We start from the raw sequence: 23,195 nt of genomic DNA on the forward strand, positions 1-23,195 counted from the left end.
AAAAAAGGCATACCATTTTGGTTTTTTTGTGGCAAATTTATGCCATTTAGGCTCCGGACTCGGAAATTGAGCACGTGCCCGACTCCAATTCGCTGGAGAGGAGTAAGTGAGTTGCCAGTCAATTTCTTCCACGTGGGAAAGATAAATTTGTCGAACAGGGCGAGGAATAGAGCAGTAGAGACCATAACAAAGACAAGTATGGAACCAGCTGGGATTTGGAAATTGGGTCCTAAGTGACGGTCCATTGCTAAGGCTTGAAGGACTGACATACTTGCTTGTACACCAATTGTTGTGCCAAGAAAAAAGCTACTTGACCATAATGGCAAGATTTTAATTAAGGCTTTGAAATCTTCTACTTCTTGTACTGAACAAAGTCTCCATGCCTTAGTAGTTGTAGAACCATTTGGTTTAATGTCACCTTCACTTTTAATTGCTGCACGGTCAAAGAACCTGCATCACAAGGAAATTCAATACTCATATAAAAGAGACTGCCACATATTCCTGGCATTGCATCATTAGTTGGTGATTTGGGCTATGTATGTAGGTCAAACTGAATCAGGAGATATCTTGTACTCCTTCCGTTCACTTTTACTTGCTCATTTCTAACTTTTCACACCGTTTAAGCCAGTAAATAATAAACAGATGATTTACCAACGCACCCATATTAAGCATAATAAATAAATGAAGTACGGGGTAAAAAACCGTGAAAAATAAATGGTTTTTCTTTACGCATGCCACAAGAAAACGAAAATTTATTTTTAATTTACCAATGTACCTATATTACATTTGTGTAATCATAAAATAACTACACAAACGTGTCCATCCTCTAATGATCAATGTTTTAAAAGAGGTCTTTGACACTATTCAATAGTCCCAAATCTGATCAGTCTCATCAGTCATCACTATCCACCAACTATTTAATACCTATAATTTGAACTCGAGTGGGGAAAAAAGCACACCTGAGTGGGCATGCAATCTACGATACGCCCTTTCTTTTTATAATTAAAAAATGGAAATTGTCTTTCTCCCAAAAAAGTACTATTTATCTCCGATAGTTTTAATTTTCATGTGATAACGCTGAGCCTTGAAAAAGTTTGTCAATCATGGCCCGATCATTCAACTAGTTTATGTCTCGTGGAGTGGGTTTGACTGTTAAGACGCATGGCCATTCCTTTATCGTGCTTTATTTGGGATATAATAAATCACAGACAAAGCTAAATGTCAAGATCTAATAGAAAATAATTAAGCACTAAGACAGTATAAAACAAACAATGATGCAAAAATAAAAAATCATAATTAAGCGACAAGGGATGCCCAAGCTCCAGGATAAAGTCATGAGTAGTAAACACCAAGAGAGAGAGAGTAATTTTTCCTGTTCCAAATTTTAGTATACGTTATTTTGAAATTTAAATTTGTTCAAAATATTTGATCTTTTAAAAAATAAAAAGCCATTTACTACGTAGTAATTTTCTTTAACAAAACATAGTGGAGTATTACATTAAATAAGTAAAACTTTTAACGAGAGATAAAGAGAATTTCAGACAAATATTCTTATGATTAACACTATTATATACTCCTTCCGTCTCAATTTATGTGACACTCTTTTCTTTTGAGTCAGTCTAAAAAGGAATTACACATTTCTATATTTGGTAACAATTTAACTTCAAAAATAATCATTTTACCCTTAATGTAATGATTTATAACCACACAAATATCTATGATTTATTTTAGACCACAAGTTTCAAAAGTCTTTCGTTATTTCTTAAATCCCCGTCTCAAATTATTTTTCATGGTTACTAAAAATAGTTGTCTCAAATTATTTGTCGTTTTAGAAGTTCAAGGCGCAATTAATTATTTTTCCCCATTTTACCCTTAATAGAATTTTGACATTAATGGAGATGACACATAAATAGAGTAATATTTAATAAAAAGAGATTATAACCTAAACATAAATAAGGGTAAAGTTAGTAAAATATCCCTCCTAATTAATATTTCGTAAGGAGCGTGTAAAACAAAAAAGGCAAAAATAATTTGAGGTGAGGGAATACAATATTAATTACCTGAAGGTTTTTGAAGGGGCAAAAGATATTGCTTTGGGTGCTATGGTATGTCCGTGGTAGAAATCTTCACCAGTCGATGGGAGCGGCATTTTTCTTTTCCTAATACTAGCAAACACAACACGTGCCAAACTGGTAAATGGACTCCCTTCTGGCTTAGAATTTGTGTAAAATCTGCTTCCCACTAGGAACATGACTAAACCAAGAACATTAGTTGCTACACAAATGAAAAATCCAACTTTCCAGCTCACATTATCTTCAACGTAGACAATAACTGTGGTGGCTACTACATTAGAACCATAAACGAAAAAGAAGAACCAGTTGAAGAAAATTCCTTGATCTTTTGGCTTATTAAATTGGTTGGCTCCCATCGTTGAAATTATTGATCGGAGACCACCATTTCCCAATGTTGCAATAAATATGGCTGCATAGAGTACAACATATTGAACTCTTGGGGTAGGGCTGCATGAGGTTGAGCCAACTTCACAGGGTTTAGGCCTCAAAGAACAATTGTAGCTGTTAAAGCTAAAAGGATTGTGCCCTACCAGTAAAACCCACAAAAGAAGCTTTAGGAATATTGTGTAGAATATTAAATTAAATACAAAAATAATTACGTATCTAGAATATTTTTAAGACTCGTTTGGCTTAGTCATTTTGGATATATAAAACTCTTCTCAAGCAAGAAAGTTGAATAAGATGCTAACTTTTAGATTTTTGCTTATTGTTTGGCCTAATATTTTTGTGAAGCCGGCTATTCGTTCAATAACTTGGTGGACATATTGGATTGACTACCTCCATTAATTTTTCCATCAATAAATTAGCCAGTAGCGATAACAAGGAGAGAGCAATTGATTTATCAATAAGGCTAGTTGTTCCTCCAACCGTTATACTCCATCCGTCTCAATTTATATGAAGGTTGACCAATTTGGGGAGTCAAACAACTTTTGTTTTTACTACAATTTTCTTCAACTCTTTTCATATATTATGAATTATTAATTATGCAGACACTTTTTATATAATTTTCAAATATGTAAATTTTATTTTTTATTTTAAAATACTCGAAGAATCTATTTTTATAATTGGGTCAAAGAAAAAACTGTTTGACTACCCAAACTGATAAACCTTCATATAAATTGGGACGGAGGGAGTAATATTTTTCCATATTTGTATTTCTTATGACGCGCGAGATTACTATTGTTAATTAAGTGGAGAATCCAAGTACACAAGTCTGACTTATGATTATAGCATATGCATACAGTAAACCTTGAATTAATTAATTAGTTTTTTTTTTTTTTTTTTTTTTTTTTTTTTTTTGGTTTTCCACCGATGTCCAATATATATATATATATATAATCCGGGGTCGCCGTGTATGAATCCAGTGCGCTTCCTACCGTAACGTTTTCCTTTCTCATGACTTGAATTTAAGACTTCTGATTAAAGATGGAGAGATCTTATCCATCAAAAGAGGGAGTAGTTATTTCTTTCACGAACCCATAATGTAACTAGGCCAAACAAACAAAAAAGAAAATCGTTGCTAGAAAGAAAATGTAGTGGTACCAATAAAGAGATGAGGGATGAAATCCAGATGATAGAGTAGCAACCAAGATATGAGTCGGCAATAATTGCAGCGAGGACAGGAACCAAGCTTCCAGCACCATTCACCAAGTTTGATATCTGGGCAGCATCGATGCTCTCCACATTAAATTCCTTTATCAGATACACAATTAGGTTGCTTGTCCAGCCTCCAAATGCTAGGGTCACGCCTACTGTGGTCGCTGTTTTAATATCATCATAGAATAATTGAGTATGTGAGAAATTAGACACATATTTTTTTTGCGTTATCTAGGAAGATACTACAAAAATCCAAACATTTTATACGGAAGTGCATCGTTAGAATAACTAATAAATTTTTGTTTTCTTCTAAAATCAACATTTATTTTAAAAGATTTTTCAAAAAAACACTTTTCGCTAAAAGAAGCCACAAGGTTTGGCCAATTATTTAAAAAAGACTTTTGATCAGTAATTAGTGTTTGACTAAACTTTTAAAAAGTGCTTCTAATTATATTTTTCTCAAAAGTACTTTTAAAAAAAGTGCTTTTGAGCAAAAAGCTTTTTAGCTTAAAAACTATTTCTTCTACTATTTTGTAAGACTTATTTTCTCCCAAAAGCTTACCAAACACCTCACTTTTTTTTTAAATAAGACTTATTCAAAAAAATAAGATTTTTTAAAAAAATGTTTAGCCAAACGCTTATAAGTCTTAAAAAGTTCAGAATACTTAAAGACCCCTAAACTTGCCACGTTTGCTCAAATTTTGTCATGTCGAGCCAAACAGGCTATAAGTGCATATTTTGTGAGTCACATAACCAACACTACTTATGTGAGGATATCTCTTTAGTTGACAAGTGGACACTTGCTTATTTTAAGCATAAAACAAAAAAGGCATTGTTGTATTTAATATTTTCCTTCCCTAATTAAAAGTCTTAGCTAGAAACAAAACTGAAAATGTATCTAAAAAATCTGCAAATTCGATAATGGTAAAAAAAATGTTCATTGGGCAGAATTTTAATTGCAATATTTTAGAACCATTGCTTTCACTATTTTTTTATTGAAATTTTAAAATAGATTATTTCTCTAAAATTTTAATTATTTGATCAAATATTCAACTGCCAATTATTAACAATCATCGTAGACAATAAAATCTATCATGCAAAATTGCAAATGTCCTTATCTATAACTTTATTTAATTAAAAATCATATATTCATTTAACATTTATATATAAAAAAAGAAGCAACTAGAGTTTAATTTAACAATAGAAATTCACACATACAATACCACCTAGGTGGTTAGTTATAAAAAAAAAAAAAAAAAATATTAAAAAAAAGAAGATAGAAGATCAATAATATCTAAGACCAAATTCCGAGAAATTAACAATGATTATTTTGAAAAGTTTTTTCTCCATTGTATAATAGATATTGATGTTACATAGCAAATAATATAAAAAGATCAATAATGTAGAGCCTGTTTGGATGGGCTTAAAAAAAGCAGCTTATAAGTTGAAAACAGCTTATAAGCTAAAAAAATAAGTTAGGGTAACCCAACTTATTTCCAACTTCCACTTATGTCTTTAGATAATAGCCAATTATTTTCGAGCCTTATTTTAAGACAAATGATTTTAAGCCCTCGCCAAACAAAACACTCAAAAAACCGAAAACAAATTTTATAAAAAAGAACTTATAAGCCAATCCAAATGGGCTCATAGTTACCATTCTCTAATAGCCATTCTGGGAGATATTTTTAAACTTTATTTCTTTTCTTTTTGTTTCTAACCAAGAAATTTAATTAAGAAAAAATGTGGACTTTAAACACATTGCCTTTTTTGTTTTTTTGCTTAAAATAAGCAAGTTTCCACTTGTCAACTGAAAAATTAGCCTCACATAAATAGTGTTGGTTATGTGACTCACAAAATAAAATTTCTCATATCTAGTCCTAATTACCCTCGTACTTGGGTTTTTTATGATCATTACCCCTCAAACAATAAATAGCCCTAATTACCCCCTGTATTCGGCTTTTTTTATAATCAAAGTGATTCCAAATGACATTTGGTGCGCGAGAGTACTGTAAAATAACAACCACATGATTATATTAATCTGATGTGTAAAAACTCTAAAATACCATTTTATTTTATATTTAGTGATTCCAACGGCTATTTCCTTATCTTCTTCCATATATCTTCTCTATTCCTCCATTAAAATACAACTACCAATTTTTTCCTTTCTTACCATTTTTCTTTTGAGTAAGTAAAGATTATAAAAAAGCCAAGCATGAGGGAGGGGGTAATTAGGACGGGTTATTATGTTTGAGAGGTAACGATTATAGAAAAGTCAAATACAGAAGGGTAAGTAGAACTAAGTATAGTTCAAAGGGGTTCTGAGTCAAGTTTAGGAGGGACTTTAGCCATTCTGCCAAAGTTAAATTGAGGTTTAGTGGTGGTAACATGTGCAAGGTAATCAATGGAGACATCCGCACGTGTTACAGTTATCTGTTCCTAAGTGTGTGTGTGTGAGAGAGAGAGAGAGAGAGAGGGCAGACCTATGATGAAGGGGAAGGTGATCCAGCCTCCAGTACTTCTTGATAACTGTGCCTCCGTTGGAGCTTCCATGGCTGAACAAGTGAACTTATATATGAAGTTACTGTTGTGTATCACCAATGGAATTTCTTATGCTAATTGAGCATTTACAAAATGATAGTTCAATTGTTTGAGAGCACTAATATATATAATACTACTCAATATTTTGTAAACCAGCATCGAACAACCAGGCCAAGAAATACAGTAAGTCTCCATGAAAACTACAATTTTGTTGACTTTCAGGATACACTTATCATTCTCATTATGCTTCCATGGACCCTCACGTCTTTCCGTAAAATATTAAGTAAAGTAGTATGCGCATATATTCCCTTATGTTCATGTATCCCTTTTTCTAAGTTAATTTAATCAATCTTTAAAGCTAAATTGAATTAAATTAATTTAATATTATAAAATTAAAATTAAAATATTTAAAAATTATACGAAAAATATTATAAGTTGCCATCTTCTAATGTCGATGAAAAAGTACATTTTAAAATGCTGATCAATATTCATATAATTTAACTCTCAAGAAGCAACACGTGACAAGTAAAAATAAACGGAAGGAGTATAAAATATACTAGCAAATACATGCCCGTGAGCCCGGGCCCAAGCACTTTGCAGTATATTCAAAATGAGTTTTATAATCCTAAATAATTCATTTTAAACCATAAATGTTTTATCTAAAAAAAATAACTTTAATTTATTTACACATCCAGATATCAAACATACAAAATAAGTTAAAATAAAAAAGCAACGTATCCACATTTTTCTCTCTCCTCCTCCCTCCTTCTCCCTATTAAATTCCGCTCTAGGCCCGGCGAACGAGCTCCGATCATTGCCCTTTCCCAACAACTCAAGTCAGTAGTCCAAAAAAGGCCTGGTTGGTTTGTCAAACAGTCAATTCCATGACATAGTCGTTGTTGTTGTGATTTTGGAATTTTTATGGTACAACTGGAGCTTTACTTAGAAGAAAGAAGAGCAGAGAGAAAAAAAGTATAGAGAGAGATTTTGAGGGAGGTATCTTTGTTGTTGTTGTTGGACGTGGGGTGGTGGTTGTTGACAAACCATCTCTCCCTCTTCTCCCTCGCTTTATATATATATACTACTATTTTTGAATACAATCCGTGTGATGACTCGTGGAGGCGGTCGTATCCGGCGAACAACCAAATCCGCTCCTAACTTCGACCGGAATTTTATTTCTTGTATTCAATTTCGAGTGTATTCGTTAATTTTATTTTCGTATACTTATTTAAGTGTATACAAATTTGAAATTTATATTCAAAGGTATTCGATTTTTTTGCAAATTTTTGTGGGTTCTATTTTTTTTATACAAAGAAAATCCGACTCAACCGAATTTTTTTTTTAATATGAGGTCCACTTTTTTTTTAATTATTTTTATTTTTATTTTTATTTTTTAAACCATAAATGTGTGGGCAAAAAAAAAGAACTCCAGATACCAAACTAAAAGGGACGTACGGTGCATATCAAATTGAAAGATCATTGTTTCCCATCAACTCAAGTCAGTACAAAAAAGGCCTGGTTGGTTTGTCAAACAGTCAATTCCATGACATAGTCAAAGTAATGTACAACACCCGAAGCATAGCCAAAATTTTGGTGGTATCTTTGTGAGGACGACAAAAATTTTTGTTCTCGCTTATATATATACTAGTGTATAGCCAATATGTGTATGTAGTTGTTATTTTTTTTTTGCTTGATTTTTTAATATGAGGTCTATTTTTTTTATTGATAGGTCCATATATTTTTATTTTTATTTTTTATATTTACGATATAAACACACTTTGACATGATCTATGTATTGTAGTAGTGATAATATATATATTTTATATTGCTAATAAACACACACACACACACACACACACACACATATATATATATATATATATATATATATATATATATATATATATATATATATATATATATATATATATACTATGTTCAAAACACTATTAATATATATTGTAATTTGTCTTCGTATCCAAAACTTTATTATATTAGTGTTTGCAACGAATACAAAGTTTGCAAAAATTTATTAATACTTTTTAAAAGAGAAGACTTGTTTAAAACGAAACTATTTTCCTCTCTTTCAGACAAAATAATAGCAATATTTAAGATCATTGATACTTTAAATTTTAATTCGATTAATTTAAAGGTGTAAAATATTCTATTGTTAATGTATGTAGATTGGACCTAAACAATACTTATTATTTTTTATCAAATTTTGATTTGGATAATTCTAATTCAAATTATTAAATTAATTTTACATGTTTAAAACGAAACAAAGTAGAAATTTGATTTTCTATTTAAACGAAGAACTACTATTTTTTAATTTTTGGTAAATATTCTTGGTTTAGGTCATGCTACTTGTCATGTTGTCTTTTGCATTTTTTTTTTTTTAGGAAACGTCAATTAGAATTATAATTTAACTAATTTACCTTATTTATTATTTGATCTCCATTTAATATTATTTTTTCTTTTATGACATTAATCTTTTTTCACATTTATTAGAGTAAGAATAAAACTTAAAATATAAATATTTTAACTATATTTATTTTAGTAAACATAACAAATAAATGACATGGCGGAATAACAAATACAATGCTTAGATATCTAGATTAGATCAAAATAATATAAGAAAAGAAAGGAAATTGTATGGTTTGACTACTTAATCTTTTGAAGAAAAACAATAATATGGGGTCCACGTTTTTGCTATATAATAATTTCATTTGCTCCAGCTAATGAGTTGATACGCATGTGACAATGAATCCACCATTATTGACTTAACGAATACTTTTAATTACATGAATATTATTTGATTTTTTAATATGGGGTGCAACGTTTTTTATATTGTTTTTTTAATACGGGGTCCACTTTTTTTTTTTTTTTTTTTGATATTTCTTAATTTTTTTTAATATGAGACCCATTTTTTTTACATGAGTTTGGAGGATTTTTTTAAATATGTTTTTTAATTTTTTTAACATGGGGTCCACTCTCTCCCCTTTTTTTTTTTTTTTTTTTTTTTTTTTTTTTAAACATGAGTTGGGGACGGACGACGATCCATCCCCCAACCCATGCTTATATATAGTGTAAAATTCTATTGTTAATGTATGTAGATTCGACCTAAACAATACCTATTATTTTTTATCAAATTTTGGTTTGGATAATTCTAATTCAAATTATTATATTAATTTTACATGTTTAAAATGAAACAAAGTAGAAATTTGATTTTCTATTTAAATGAAGAACTACTATTTTTTAATTTTTGGTAAATATTTTTGGTTTAACTCATTTTACTTGTCATGTTGTCTTTTGTAAGGTTTTTTAAGGAAACGTTAATTAGAATTATAATTTCACTAATTTACCTTATTAATTATTTGATTCCATTTATATTATTTTTTTTTATGACATTAATCTCTTTTCACATTTATTAGAGTAAGGAAAAAAATAAAAAAGTAATTAAATTCTATCTTATTTTAAAATATAAGTATTTTAAGTATGTTGGTATACAATAATTTTATTTGCTCCCACTAATGGGTTGATATGCATGCCAAGAATGAATCCATCACTATTGATTTAATGAGATACTTTGGAAATTACATGAATATTGTTTGATTTTTTAATATGGGATGCACTTTTTTTTTCACATTGTTTGTTTTTTTAATATGGGATTCACTTTTTTTTTTTTTTTTTTTTGATATTGCTTGATTTTGTTAATATGGGGTCTACTTTTTTTTTTTTGGTGAGTTTGGAGATGGTGGGTTCCACTTTTTTTTTTTTTTTTTTTTTAAATATTGGTTGGTGTTTAGTATGAGGCCCACACTTTTTTTTTTTTTTAAATTGGACAACGGACGAAGAAGCATGGGTCTCAACCCATGCTTCTTTATAGTTAAAATTTGCATGTGGCCTATACTAAGCCGGGGTCCAAGCTTATGATATAAAGAGTAAATTTAATTACAAAAACGTAACTTATATCATATTTTTCTATTGTATAATTTATTTAATTTAGGGGGACGTTAATCATGTTTTGTTGGAATCTTCATAACTATTAAAAATCTTAGTCATTATTGAATAACTTTTAAAGAACAAATTATTTACGAGGAAGGAAGTTTTGAAGGAGAACTAACAAATACAAGGGGACACAATATTCGATATTCACTAAAGAATCAAAACTTTGGAGGTTTAAAACAAATAATGGGTGTGTTTGATTTGGAGAAAAATATTTTTCAGAAAACGTTTTTTAATTTTTTCATGTTGGGTTGGTAAAAAAATTTGAAAAACATTTTCTCTATAAAAATAAGATCCTTAAAAATGAGGAAAATGACTGCCTTAGTGGAAGCAGGAAAATCAAGTTCCACAAAGGATATTCCCTGTGTCTTCCTCGCCCTCTAATATACCTCATCTTCAGTACCCCATCCCCCGTAGCCACCATCCCTACCACCCACCACATCCCCACCTCCTATAGTACTTGTCCAGGTTATAACAAAAAAAAAATTAGAATAATATTTTTTGCTTACTTACTAAACACAAGAAATTAATTAAGAACACACTTATTTTACTGAAAATCATTTTCAAAATAATATTTTCCTTTATACCGAACACACCTAAAGAAAATAATATGAGTTACTAATTAGTAAGATCTAATATATGCTCTGATTGAAATGAAACTATTATTCCAAATTTGCATAATTTTTTTTTCTTTTAGGAGTAAAACATATTAATTATGCTTTGAAAATTTAAGTTTGACTGCTAATACTCTATGTAATTACTTAAATATAAAGGTTATAAGAAAAATTAATAAATCTTTCGTGATTTTGCTAAAATAGGCAAATAGAAAAAAATACTTTTAGTTTGAGCCTATGAGGTAAAAACGAACGGAGGAAGTATTTATAAAGAGACATGTCCACTAAAAAGGAATCCGCGACTTTTGTAGGATAAAAAAAAAAGTTGAACCAAACTAACACAAAAAAAAAAAAAAAAACATGTGAGGTTTCACGCACTAATTTATGAAAGGTCGCAAAATTACCTTTCACGCACGAAATTTGTGCGTGAATGAGCTGTATATTAATTTGCCTGGACTCATATAAAAAGGAATCTAGTGCTGTGGTAGGTATTAATGAATTTAATAGTAGTAATTCTCTACTGCAGTAGGGGAAAGTGAAAAAAGGCCCTACTACAATTGTTCCTCGTATTACCCTAACCAAGATTCCCAAGTAAAATTTAATACATTCACTTGATATGCTATAACTAGCAACACTTTGTTTTTTCCATCACTTTCCCAAGAGAGAATTACTACTATTAAATTCATTAATACCTACCACAAAGACTAGATTCCTTTTTATATGAGTCCGTGCAAATTAATATACACTCATTCACGCACAAATTTTATGCGTGAAATGCCAAATACATATTTTAGTTTGGTCCTTTCACGCACTAAATTAGTGCGTGAAAAATGAAATGCCAAACCGGATATTTAATTGGTCCTTTCACGCACTAAATTAGTGCGTGAAACCTACTTATGTTTTTTTTTTTTTTTTTTGTGTTAGTTTGGTTCAACTTTTTTTTTTTGTCCTACAAAAGTCGCGGATTCACTAAAAAGGTAAGATATACAGTGTGAGTACTTAATATGGTTCAATTACATAGGTCTAAGTGGGCTGGCTATAAGAAAATGAAAGAGAGGAAAAGCAAAATATGTAGGTTAAAGCAACCCCGTGGAGGATCCTTATTGTACAAGGACTAATTTGAGCACAACAAAAGCCTCACATTGGCACTTATATTTAGTACTTCCTCCGGATGAAAAAAAAAAAAAAATAATCCACTTAGCTATTTACACACCCCTTAAAAAAATACTAACTTCTAGATAAAAATAGGTAATTTGACTAAACTACCCCTAACTAAATAGGCATTGAGATTTGATCATATAACACTTAGTAGAGGCGAATATGAAAAAACAAGGTTAATTCTTTCTTGATTTGCTAAGTGAATCTTTTTTTTTATCCAAAAAAAAAAGGCTAAGTGGATTTTTTTTTTTTTTAATCCGGGGGAGTAGTAAAGTAAAGCAAAGTAACATAAAGTAAGGTAATATTTTTTTTTTATTGTGGGTTATCGCATTCCAAATCTTAATAATTTTTATCACGGGAGTATAAGGTATAAAATAAGAGGGAATAAATTTATACCTTGTACCAAAGTATAAAGATTATTTTATACCATCTTTTAGATGGTATAAAATAATGGGATAAATTAGTCCGGGATTATAATCCCGGACTATTTCGACCAGCAACCAAACGACCCCTAAGAGTATAGCTAGTAATTTGCCACCGAATGGCATAAGGACAAGTCAACCACTCTTTTCTTGTCACCTTTTCACTGGATTGAAATTTAATGGGGTAGTTTAAGATTAAAAAAACACATTTGGTAAATTTTCTATTTCTATAATGGATAAAATGCATGCGGTATATCAAATTAGTTTAACTAAATAATAAGTGATGTATATACATATATATTGCATAAATAAGTTTTTTTTTTTTTTTTTTTTTTTTTTTTTTTTTTCCAAATAATAGGTGTTTATTTGCCTCCTCACCAATCAAACCTTCTTAATTTAATGTTAAATTTTTAGCTTTTTGTGCTACGCTGCGGAAGTTGACACGGCCACTGGCCATTGTCTAGAATCTAAGATCAAAATCTAGTACTTACGTGGTATCACATTGGCTTAGTTGTTAAAATATTAATACATAATGCATACATAGGCATAAATAAAAATTTAATATCCACTTTTGGAACATGATTTAGTGGAAACCACAAAAACCAAAATGCTTTTCCTTTTGTAGTGCAATACAGGGGCCAAGGAAGTAGCTACAGGGATGATCAGCAAAAATATTTCAGTATTTATATAAAATTAAATGATTTAATTATAAGTTTCACAAATAAAAGATGTATGCGAGGAATATATTTACCTACATTTACTTGGTGTAAAATATCGAATACAAGTAAATTATTCCCAAACGATTAGTGGGATCTCAAGCTAGCCCAACAATATTTTGTTTGGTGCAATCTAAATTTTCCATTACCAGAATTGAATTTGATATTTTATTTTAATTAATGTTATTAAGATTGTCAATGTTTAAGACGATAAATTTTGTTTTCTTATTTTTATTCTCTGGTTTCACTGTGATTTATTTTGGATGAAATCAATAAATAAAGCAATTGATATTAAGCACAAATGGAACCTTTTTTGAATTATGAGTGGATTCGTTTGGCTGATTTGAAAAGAGCATAAGATCATGATGACAAGGAAACTTTCTTCTTGTCCATCACCATCTAAATAATATCACTTTCATGCACGTGATTTATCTTGAAAAGCATTTTTCACCGACAGAAAAACAAAGATGGTTTCATTACTTTTAAGTCGAAATCATTCTTTTTATAATTATCTCAACTATTAATATTATATTATTATCATTACTGTAAAACAGTTAAAGGGCATTTACATGAGAATTTTTTTCTAAAAAACTGGAATCTTTTAATCAAAATTTAGGGTTAAAGTTTTACAACATGTCTTGCAGAAACCTTCGAAGAAAACTCAATGATCCAAAATATTTTATTTAAGGAACAGTTCATTTTATTTGATACGTCTGATAACTTTTGTGTAACATGATATATTCTTGACTTTTAATATATGTTCAGAATCGGCATTATGATGAAATAACTTAATTTGCATATACGAAATAATGATAATTAGCACTTGACTTTCAAAATCAATATTCTGAAACACCTAACTCGATATGCATACTAAATCGCCATGCATAATGAGATATGCGATAAATGACAGATCACAATTCTTGCACTACTACAAGTTCCAATTAATGAGCTTCTAAGCATCGTGGTCCATTTACTCCTATGTAAAGGATCTTTGCTTGGCATTGTCCCAACTGTTTCACACGTGATTTTTTTTTTTCCTTTTACGTATTAATTACTCTCTCTATTCTCTTTTAATTGATTTTCTCTAGTATTTTAAATTTGTTTCAAAATAAGTATTTTTCTAAGAAATCAAGAAGGTATTAATGTGGTTTTCTCAAAATTACAACCCTAGTCTAACAAATTTCTAGAAGTCCTTCAAAGTGTCTTTATATTTTATACATGTTTTAAAGGGTCTCTTAGTAAAATAACTCATTTAACTGATTATATTAAATGATTTTTTTTTAATGACGGAGTAGTTTTCTTGGATAAGATTTTAGGGGAATGAAGTTGATACAGCGTCTTGATGATTTGTAAGTTCGTCACATCTGGACTAAAATTGTCGTGTGTTGATTGGTATGAGGTTGGCAAGCAGTAAACTGCATATTGTCCATGATGTTGTGTTTGAAAAAAAGTTCGTTGGGTGGAGTCTGCAGGAAAAAAAGTTCGTTGGGTGGAGTCTGCAGGAGACACTACAAGAAAAATGATCAATAACAAAGGAAAACCTGGTCCCTTGGGTCATCTAATTGCATGGTGCTGATTACTGGAGCTTGTGGTGGATCAACAGAGCATTAGATAGTAGAAATGTAGTGTAGAGAGAATCTTATGTTTGCGTGAGGACAAATAAAAGTTTAGTTTTGATAGCTAAATTACACGTGAACTGCATTTCATTTATACAGGACTAACAGGAGATATGCATCAAAACTGGGATTAGGGGTACTCTTTTCATTCTTTGTGCTAATTGAATCAAATGTTTGTACCACCACGTAATTAGTACAGTGACTTACAGATAACTTTTCATAACAAGTTTCATACGGTAATACGTAAACAGAAGTACCAACTTCAATCAGTTAAGTTAAAGTGATAGCGTTAAAATTAATTACTTTGTTAGTGAATAGAAAACTAAATCCATGTGTAAAAAAAAAAAAAAAAAAAAAAACGTATATAAGATTAATTTTTCCATTTCTAATAGATAGACGTATCTAAAAATCTATTGATATGCGAAATGTTATAAAGTTAAAAGAGGCATCTAAGTGAAGTTATATGGTGAAGCTAAGAATTAATTAGTTAGGATAGCTAATTTGATATTATATGGCAAAGATGGAAATTTGGTGGTGACCATGCCTTCAGTAATACGTCCTTCAATCATCACTTGTCTATCATTAAAGTAGATAAGGTAGAGCCCGTGCTTTCCAACACACACCATGCATGTAATTTAAGGTGATCATATAAAAGCTTTTAAATCTTTCTTATTTAAAGTTTAACTCTTAATTAGTTTGTTCTTTTTCCCACCTTGTAATCCCCTCCTCTTTGGGCAATTTGCACGATTGCCCTTATTCGGGGTGGTCTTTAATTTTTGCCATTCGCCTAAAAATTCATGGGTTCCGGATTCAAACTCCCGCTTAATCAAAAATTAAAAAAAATAATTCGCAAGGCAGAGTTTTGTAGTAAAGTAGGCCTATTCGGGCAAAAGAAAAAAAAAGTTGCCTTAAGGCAGACTTTTGCCTCAACCCAGTGTGACTTACACTTTGTATCCCAAATCCAACCAAAACGAACACATGCATAGATTTAGTTGTACAAATATGGAAGCGAAGAACCCCGACAACATACCATTTTCACAACATCAACGAACATCAATAGAAAAAACTTATACTTTGAAAGAGTGTGGAATATGGAGAAGCAACTCAGTAAATTATATATATATATATATATATATATATATGTGTGTGTGTGTGTGTGTGTGTGTGTGTGTGTATATATCAACCGAAAGACGAAGAAGAAAAAAAGCACGGGGAAAAAGTTTAAAAAACTCACCCGAAGAGATAGATGGAACTTCAAAACAGGGAAGGAGTAGCGATTAGCAATGGAGAATTGTGAAGAGACCTGCAATTGGTCAGCGGAATTATCAATTCATCCAAAATTTAGAATTGAAAAAGTACGACATTACCATCCAGACATGAATTGGAAGGTTGAAAAGCATACCTATGAAGAGAATTAAAGAGTTCATTGATGAACACTGGAATAAGGAAATCTTGCGTGGGAATGCTAAAGATCAAGACGGATGGTTCTAATTAGGTTTTGATAATTATATATTTTTTTTTAATTTCTCATTCGATGTTTGATATTTATTTTGAGGCCGAATTAATTTAGACTCATTCTAAGATGTCATATTTTGGAGTAACACACGTCCTGCTAAAAGTCTTTTTATATCTAAGACTTGAATTCAAAATCTGTAATTTAGATGAAAAAGTACTTATTACTCCACCAGAATCTATAATGATTTTTGACGGATATTATTCTTTCATTTTTTTTTCCTTTATTGTTCTATTAGTACAAGTGAATTTTCGAGTACATATAGTCAATCGATACACTATAAACGAATTACTCATGGTGAAGTAATTATAAGAATTTTTTGGTTTGCAAATAAGTTAAACATAAAATTAAGAATGAGTTGATTACTAATGTACATCAATGTATTTTTATTAGCGTATTGTTTGGTCTAAGTAAAAGGATTTATCGATTATGTTATTAGCTGTATAATCATATGTGATTAACAAAATTAGCATTAAATAATTAAAAAACAATTTATAGATACTAATTTTATTTTTCTCTAATAAAAACAATATTAATTAATAAATTTTGAGCATAAGCTATATCAATTATGAATACTTTTATTTATTGTATTAGGTTTTGATGTTTTGTTCTAATATTATGTGTATTTTTATATTTATTATCGGCTTTGTGTTTGGTCTAAATAAAAAGTTTAATCAATTATAGTATTACACTACAAGAAAAAATATATTTGGCAACAATTTTTTTTTTGTTGCCATAGATTGATTATTGTTGTAAAAAGTACTTTTGGCAACCAAAAAAAATAAAAATTGTTGCATAGACTTTTCCCAACGGCTGTTATTGCAACAACGCGCAACAACTTTTTTTTGTTGTTGCCAAAAGTACTTTTTGCAATGATAATCAATACTATGGCAACAAAATTAAATTCTTTGGCTACAAAAAAGTTCATTTGCCAACAATAAAACTAAGTTGTTGCCAAATATTAAATTTTTTATTGTCATTTCTATACTTTCTTGTAGTGTTAGTTGTAATGATGTGTGATTAACACAATTAGCATTAAATAGTTAAAATCAATCTATAGTTACTAATTTTATTTCTCTCGAATAAAAATAATTTTAATTAATAAATTTTGAGCATAAGCTATATCAACTTTGGATACGTTATTTTATTGTATTTGGATTTTGATGTTTTGTTCTAATATTGTGAGTATTTCATAAGTTGGATTAGTTTTTCTTAATACATAATCAAAATATCTTGCAAAAGAAACACATAGAACGTTTGATTTAGTTCATACAAATAGTGAAATTAATTACTAAAAGGGTAAACCTCCATTTGGATTTAAAAAATGTTATGCCACAATTATTTATAAAGAAGATAAATAATTTGGGAAAATATTGTTTAAGTAAAATCAATAAATAGGAGGGGTGGGAAGGAGTGCATTGAAGAGGAGAGTGGTGGAAAATGGGGTCCACAGAAGATCTAATGAAAATGCCATAAATATTAGATGTGAAATTCCAATATTACCCTTGGTCGTCCACCTTACACTTTTCTATATTCTATACTAGATGGCCCGTGCCCGTGCAAGGCACGGGCATTTTCCGAACAGATGAGATAAAATAATGGAAACATGATTAAACTAAATATTAACATAATATGCTTCATACTATATTACATTCATTTGTGGAACAAAGTTATACGGTTACATTTCTGAGCCTGCTAGAAAGGCAAAAACAGCGAGATTGTAGATGAACCAACTTATGCAGGAGATATGCTGCAATCGCGTGGAATCAGAATTTTGGCAGCCATAGTGGATAACAAATTCAGCAGCCGTAGTTGATAACAAAGTGAGTTGTTCCAGGATGAAACTCTTCTCCTGGCCTTGTCAAAAGAAGAGCTACCTGTCAAGAAAAGTAAAGTCTAAAGGTGCTTTATATTTGCTCTAAAATGTATTAAGAGTATTGACACTATTTATTTTTACTGTCGGAAGCCCCAATTAGTGAGAGGTCAATGGCAGAAAGTAAGAGTATACTATCAACAACATATTGATAGTTGCAACAATGTACATATGAAAACATTGTATACCTGTGATTCTTCATTTGTTTCCAATCAATACATGTTGGTTCATCAATATCTCATCTCCAACAACAAATGTTAGACCGGAATGGTGTTGTACAAAATGGGACTTCCGGTTACCCTTATGAATGAAAAAGTTTCATCAAACAAGTAGTACCCGTTGCATTAAGCTTTAAGTTCATGATGCATATAAAGTACTGCAACATTGGATGCGCTATCAAATTGTAGACGCATCTAATAATTTTGGATCATGAAAATGCCTTTCACTGATGAACCTGTCAAAAAATAGTTGAATACTAAAAAAAAAATAGATTTTAAAAAAAATAAAATCCGAAGACTTCTCTTGGTAACAGGGTAGGCACATTCGGAGAAATAATTACACAATTTAAGATCTTGTCATCAACCATGTCTACTGAATATAAGCATTAAAGTAAAAATTTAAGGAACGTAAGAATAGCAATTGTATAGTAAAATTGTGTAGACATCTATTAGGCTAATAAAGGGAGCACAAATCCGGTAGGCATCTTACGTTACATTAAGATTCCCATGATATCCACAAAAAACGAATTTATACATGTACAAGGTTCAAATGCTTTGAGCAATATAACTCATAAGTGGGACATCTGTATTTAAAATGCTTTAAGCAATATAACTCATAAGTGGGACATTTGTATTTACTTCACAAATAATCATATTAAGATGCTAAATGGCATTTGATGTTTATAACATCAAATTATTAAGAATCTTTATAACTATTTTAATGTTTTCAGTAATTATTTCTAAGTAAGGGAGTAAGGATATAAATCTTGAATCCAGGAAAAATTGAAAGCCCCAAGGATAAAGTTTTATAGCTTTGTTAGTAAATAAAGAGGAACACAACCATGTCCTCTTTTTTCCTTACCATTTTCAGCATAAATCAGTTTAAAACTTCACATTTATATCGTAAGCGGCTAAGATACTTTATGTATCTATGTGACCAGGTATGCTATAGGTAAGGCTACTTGGTATGTATCATCCAACATTCTAAAGCAATCTACTTAAAACAAAACTGACATTCTAGTCCATATGGTCTTCTTAATCAAAGATCAGCTTTAGCTCTATCAACATTCTAGATTAGCGATAACTAACAGATTTTTAAGCACTATAAAACTTCCTCTCACATGTTCAAGCTTGTATAAAAATTTGCATACCTTTTCTCAACATTTATTGAACTTTCCTAATATCAAGAAATAGAAAACTCAATTGACATTGTTTCATGTCTGTCTTGTCAAAACATCAAATTTTTAAAATTTCAAATCAAAAACTACCTACCAGCTAGTAAAAAGGCCTTAACAACTGCTATACTTTTATTCCATAGTTTACTGGGAAATGATCTACTCTTAAGTTAGCTCATAAAGCATTCACGTTGCTTTCAAATGAATTCCTTAAATATCAATAATAACAACACAATAACATACCCGGTGAAGTTCCACAAAGTGTGGTGCAGTAGAGTGTAGACAGTGTCTGGAACCCCTACCTTGGGAGGTAGATAGGCTATTTCTGGAATTCCTTGAATATCAGAAGACCAATAAAGCACTGTATTAGAAGAGCACAGAAAACTTTTATAAGAGCTTACCTTTTGAAAACTAAGCTCTACAGAGCTATCCATAGACTTTTGATCATGGTTGATTTTTGATCTAACTTTGTATTATTCGAGTGCAGTATTTCTGCTTTCCAAACTTCCAGAAATAGTGAATTGCTTGCCAGCTAGTTCAATGTAAGCCAACTAAACAAATTGCACATAGATTTAGAAAGAAAAACAAATGCTTAAAAGAAAGAAAGAGTAAAACTTGTCATATAAGAACTAAAACTATGGAGCCAATTTAGAAAAATTACAATATGCCCGCTTCACAGCCATACATTAGCCTGATTTAATCATTCTTCGTGCACGTTTTTCCTTTTCATGGTAAAAGTGCATGTCTTTCTTCTTATAATAACTATTTTACAGCTGCGTTTTCAGCTCAATGACAAGGAAAGAAAAATCTATCAGAAAGGATTAATATGTCGAATGTAAATTTGAAATCGGAAGTAAAATATTAAAATCATCATTAGTCCAAGATCCAACCTTCTTTCAAAACAAATTAAAATAACAAATTGATACCACTTCCAAAAACAATTACTTATACGTCCATTTATTTTTGGATAATGACCCCGAATATATAATCTCAATTCTCAACCTCGTAAAGATTCACTTTAAACTATCACTGTGTCTATAAACTGTGGCTTCTTATCTGTATAGAGTTGTTTAGCAACCAAAGATATTTTACATACCTGGAGTCATGGACTACTAAAGTATTAATAACTTTTAACATATTAATGAACTACCCCTTTTCACCACATGTATTTAACTTTCAACTGAACAGTGGAAACCCTATAGATCTAGCAAATCAATACAAAAAGAAGCTTATAACGAATGAAAATATTGGACTCCTATTTATGTATATTCTTACTTTAGTTCCATTCGGCGGGAAGGCCTGAGCATATTGCTCAAGAAGCTATCCACTGGGACCACCAAGAGCTGCAGCATTACAAAATTTACCTACATCACATATGTCCAAAATAAAATATAAGGAAAAAAGGGACCTAGATGGATAAACCTAATTATTTCACATTAACATATCACGGACAGGGAAACATGTAATCCATACTCACTGAACCGTTATTCTATCTACATAATGTAACAAAACATCCTGAGTCGGTTATAAGTCCACTGGTTATAACGAATGAAACAATGTTTATTTTCAAAAACAAACTTGCCAATTCCAGCACGTGTCTTTCTTCCGCCGTAATTACCAAGGAAAACTTGAAAACAACAGTATTTTCATTCAAAAAACACTGTTTTCCACATGGGAGATCAATGCCAAACATGATAGTATAATATGATAACCTATCATAGGAAGAGTGACATGAACTAAAAAATGCAAAAGGACAGCGAAATCTTGTCGAATCAGGAATCAACATTTACATAATAAGGCATACAAAAGAAGCAATTCCTAACATAAGTGGAAGAAACAACGAAAAATATAATTTTGATTAGACAATATTGATACCACATTTCATAATCCTATCCTAAGCAACAAAGCCAACTACTCAGTACTTTCTTATACATTATATGATTATATATCATGCACGAGACTTACGCAAACAGAAATAACTAAGTTTTCAAGTTAACTTACCATATTGAAATTTCTATGTCTTAATTAGTATTCCTTCCACCAAGCCTACAAAACAATTTTTTTTTTAAAAAAGCATTTGTTTTAGACGATAATTGGCACCATTTCCTCTTTATCTGTAGGAATCAAAATTACTAATACTGTGCAAAAGTAAGCAACTTTATAACAAGGCTAAAATTGCATTTACCACATGTACCAAAAGTTCCCTTACAATACCTGTTAATGAGAACATATATATTTCATATGGATAAACATCTTCTAGAATACTTAAACATTGGGACTGGTTAGGTACTCCGATTCAGAACGTCGAAGGCTAGAGTGCAAGAATTTAAATTCAAAGTGTGTCACTCATGTCGGGCATTTCTTGCTAGAGTTTAATTATCCATACCTCTCCATCAACAATTCTTGACAGAATATTCTATCTCATGTACATGTTGTAGTCTCAGATTCAGAACTTTTGTGTCCACCTATGTCTGATATTAAATGCCAGTATAACATTTTACCAAGAGAGCATAAGTTTTACCAATTAGTATCTTCAAGAGACCATATAAACTAAAATCCAGGAAATATCAATTCAATTGAACTGGTTAATTTAGGTTTGCTAAATTTAACCAGTGCCATATTTACAATCATTCACATCATCCTCAAATGGTATTATTTTCAGGTGACCCAGTTAAACCTTCAAAAGCATAATAAACTATCTTGCTTCTACTGTTTAAGAAAGTCCAAAGTAACTCATTTTTCCAACTCTCATGCAAAACAAAAGTAAGCTGTGCAAGACAGACTAAAAAATTGAATACCCACCGATGTTTGCACAATTTGACACAAAAATAGTCAATTAATCAAATTCATAGGAAATCCTAGAATAACAATTGAAGAATCCAGTTCCTTCTTCAAAGTCTGTGGCGATGCAACAAAGATCATCAATGGAGGATGTAAAATTAAGAAGAAAAAACAAAGAAGAGAGCCCAAAAATTGGAAACAAAAACTCAGTAGAAATGAATTAAAGATTTATCACAAAAAATAAAGGAATTCCAAAGAAGTATCAACTCACCAAGCTCACCTGAGAAATTGAAACATAGAAAGAAGAACAACGAGAAAAAAATAATCAAAATTAGATAAATTGCTTACAGAATTACAAGAGTGAAGCCAAATGTACCCATGTGATGCTTTGGCAAACCCTCTCTTTCACGTTTTGCATTCTAGGAAGACAGAAGGTGAAAGAGAGAGTTGGCCAGAGCATGCAAAAGGTGAAAGAGAGAGTTGGCCGGAGCAGCACATGGGTTTGCATACTATTGGGAACCTAAAGTGAGTTGGATCAGTTAACATAATGCCCATGAAAAACATATTAATTACTAAAGTGCCATTCGTCGTTCACCGAAGCTTCACTTATTAATAGTAGAAAAATAAATATTGGATTTTGATAGTACTAAACATATAGAGTACTCCAACATATAGGCATAATTAACAACTTAAGATCCATTAAAGGAGCATGATTTAGCTGAAATCCCCCAAAAATCACCATACGACTTTTATTTTGTGTTGCAACAATGTATGGTCTATGAGGTAGAAGGGCAATCAGGGGAAATCTTGAGTCGAATGGTATGTCAGGTACAAGTTTAACACTGAATTACCAAAGTGTAAATAATATTTTCATTGTAACCTTCTTAATACAATGATA

General features: G+C 30.6%; 1 long non-coding RNA gene and 1 pseudogene across 1 annotated transcript; both read right to left on the reverse strand.

Annotated features, from left to right (window-relative positions):
- LOC132054025 (protein NRT1/ PTR FAMILY 2.7-like) overlaps positions 1 to 6,376 on the reverse strand; it is a 6,680-nt pseudogene extending 304 nt beyond the window's left edge.
- An 11,470-nt stretch (positions 6,377 to 17,846) lies between these two features.
- Positions 17,847 to 18,447, reverse strand: LOC132054685 (uncharacterized). Its single transcript, XR_009414346.1, has 2 exons — positions 18,312 to 18,447; positions 17,847 to 18,127 (listed from the first exon to the last, which is right to left on the reverse strand). It is a non-coding gene; the product is annotated as an uncharacterized LOC132054685 (long non-coding RNA).
- Positions 18,448 to 23,195: the final 4,748 nt, after the last annotated feature.

The sequence above is a fragment of the Lycium ferocissimum genome, chromosome 4, assembly GCF_029784015.1.
Source record: "Lycium ferocissimum isolate CSIRO_LF1 chromosome 4, AGI_CSIRO_Lferr_CH_V1, whole genome shotgun sequence".
Lineage (NCBI taxonomy): Eukaryota > Viridiplantae > Streptophyta > Magnoliopsida > Solanales > Solanaceae > Lycium > Lycium ferocissimum.